We start from the raw sequence: 2,835 nt of genomic DNA on the forward strand, positions 1-2,835 counted from the left end.
ATTTAATTCTACTTTAAATTAAAGAATATCCCTGACACTGTGCATTCTTTCGCAAAGTTCAATACAAACTCGAATCCATCGCCTTTCGTGTACCGCCGCGCCATCTATCGTAAGGCGGAGGTACCTGCCGAGCGGAAGCCGCCAAAAGGACAAAATCCGGACGCACCGCTGCGGCAGGTTTCAGTGGTTGTTTCCACACCTGCTTAACTAGCACCCTGCACTAAAGGCCCGTTCACACTCTTGCAACCGAGTGCGACCGAGAGAGACCAAACCGGTTTTTAAGCCTCTTGCGATCTCTTAGGGCCAGCTCCGCTCAGTGCATCCGGTCCCAAGAAGTCTTTCTCGGTCGTACTCGGTTGCAAGAGTGTGAACGCGCCTTAAGCGTGGTGAAATGCCATGATTAGTACTACAGTACTGACTGCTTTCTTCGTAGCGGTTACGTCTAAACCTTGAACACGTGCACACGGCAACCCATGGCCGTGAGATGTCGCCTAATGTACCACTACTTATGCAGGTTTGCACTTGGTGTCTACTCATCGCCTCGGGCCAAACGTCGTCTTCATCGCCTATGTGATATCGCGCTGACATCACTCATCTGCAGTTGCTCTACGTAGCCAACATCTACAGCGCACCCTTCACGGGCACGACGACGTCAAAAGAAGTTCAAGAAGCAGCGCCACCACTGCCTATAAAGGAAACGCAAGCGGCTGCGGGCGTCAGTGGACACGGCAACCCAGCCGTGATGGTGTCGCCTAATGTACCACTACTCATGCAAGTTGGTGATAGAAAACATATTTTTCACAGCGATTACCTTTGATTGTGTTGCCGCGTTGACACACAATTGCTGCTTGTGTACGCGATTGTTTCTCTGTAGCAGGCCTGTTGCTCATACTAGCTGGAGATGTGGAGGAAAACCCAGGGCCTATTACGCAAGAAATGTTGAATGAAATGATTCGGACACAAAAGAAGAGCCTTGCCAAAATTACTGAGGTACAAGTAAAACAGACTTTGTCGGAAAAAAGTATGCTACAAATGCAAGACAGGCTACTTGCGATAGAAAAAAAAAAAAAAAAAACTTGAGAGCGTAGGTGAAACTGAGAACAAGCTTGCTAAACTTGAAAACTCTGTTAGTGGCCATGATGTCGAAATAAATATTCTTGTAAAACAAATTGATGACTTAGAAAATCGTTCACGACGAAATAACCTTATCGTAAGGGGAATCAAAGAAGAGGCTTTTGAAAACGACGATGTACTAATGAGGAAAATCAACAATGAGGTGTTTGACGCTATAATAAATCAAAAACTTAACACTATCCAACGTGTACATCGACTTGGAAAAAGGATGGCTGCTAGAGATCGCCCTGTAATACTTACAGTTGCGGATTTTAAAGAGAAAATGGCTATCATGAAAAACTGCGTCAAGCTTACAGGTACCAAAATTAGCATCAATGAAGACTATTCTAAGAGGGTTCTTGAGCTCCCAAGGAACCTGTGGAATTCAACCGCAGAGGAGAGGAAAAACGGTGCCAAAGTCTATCTGGTCTTTGATAAGATGTGGCTTAACAATGTTCTGTACGCCTGGAATGAAGTCATAGATGAGAGATACAAGTGTCGCTCTCTTCCGGAAGCAAATAACGAGTGACGAAAACCAGAAGATTCAGCATGTTTGAAAATATTAAACGTAAACACCAGAAGTATTGCAAACAAGGTTGACGCGCTCGAAAGCATAATGGTAGAACACGATCCTGAAGTGGCTGCAATTACCGAGATCCTAAACTCCGAAGTTACTCTTCCGAATTATTCAATGGTAAGAAAAGATAGAGGGAGAAGAGGTGGCGGAATTGCAATTATGATTAAAATAACATCAAATTTGATGTCCTTGAGGAAGTGCGGGATGTGGAAGCATTATGGATCAAGATAAAATTGAATAACCGTACAGCAGGGCTGGGCAGAGATACTCCAAAAAGTATTCGGGAATACAAATACTGAGATGCATGTGTTTTAAGGCTCAAATACAGATACTGAGATACATTTGTCTTTTACGCAACGGGATGTCCCTGAGATACTTCAGCAGAAACGGCGATAAAGTATTCCGGGATACTGATACAGATATTTATAGAAATACATTTGTTCCCGAATGGTGCTACGTGGGGAGGGTGTAGTTCATGGCGAATGCGAATGGTAATGAATGCTTGTTTTCCTTGTTTTGTGCCAATTTATGCACTACCCCTTGGCTCAAACTCTTTATTTATCATTAATGCCACTAAAAGCACATGTTACCTCCGTTGAACCACATAGTTCCAGAACGGTAAAGACTGCGTGTCATGCTTGACAAAAGGCGTCTGTTCGAAATGAGCCCTGTTTTGCCGTGAGGGCGCATCTTCAAATTGTCGTGTTCTATGCTTCTGAGCAACCTATAGTGTGGGGAGATTGGACAACAGGGTCGTACTTTTTCTCCACTCAACTCCTTTACAGCGCTCGCTCTGCTGAATTGGAAACAGTGGAGGGCTTTGCGAGTGTAGGTGATTTTGTTATTCTTGCAAGTAACCTTCTTTAAACCAGTTTTTCTTTTATGTCGGTGACTGAGTTAGGTTATGCTATCGGGCAGGTTCATGCTATGAATTCCGAAGCACTTTGCACTAAACACATGTTTTTATCCTTTAGATGTATCTTAAAAAGGGCAACAAATGTAACGAGATACCTAAGTCTGGCAAAGTATCGCAATACAAGCGATACATTGAGAATGTATTTCACTACTGAGATACAAATACATTTTTTTCAAATGCACCACGATACAGAGATACAGATACGTAAAAGTATCTCTAAGATACTATC

The 2,835-nt window shown here is 43.3% G+C and overlaps 1 pseudogene; it reads left to right on the forward strand.

The window, feature by feature from the left end:
• The first annotated feature begins 484 nt into the window (after positions 1-484).
• Positions 485-1,642, forward strand: LOC120847524 (annotated as a pseudogene).
• The last annotated feature ends 1,193 nt before the right edge of the window (positions 1,643-2,835 follow it).

The sequence above is a fragment of the Ixodes scapularis genome, unplaced genomic scaffold (genome assembly GCF_016920785.2).
Source record: "Ixodes scapularis isolate PalLabHiFi unplaced genomic scaffold, ASM1692078v2 PGA_scaffold1__304_contigs__length_218370807, whole genome shotgun sequence".
Lineage (NCBI taxonomy): Eukaryota > Metazoa > Arthropoda > Arachnida > Ixodida > Ixodidae > Ixodes > Ixodes scapularis.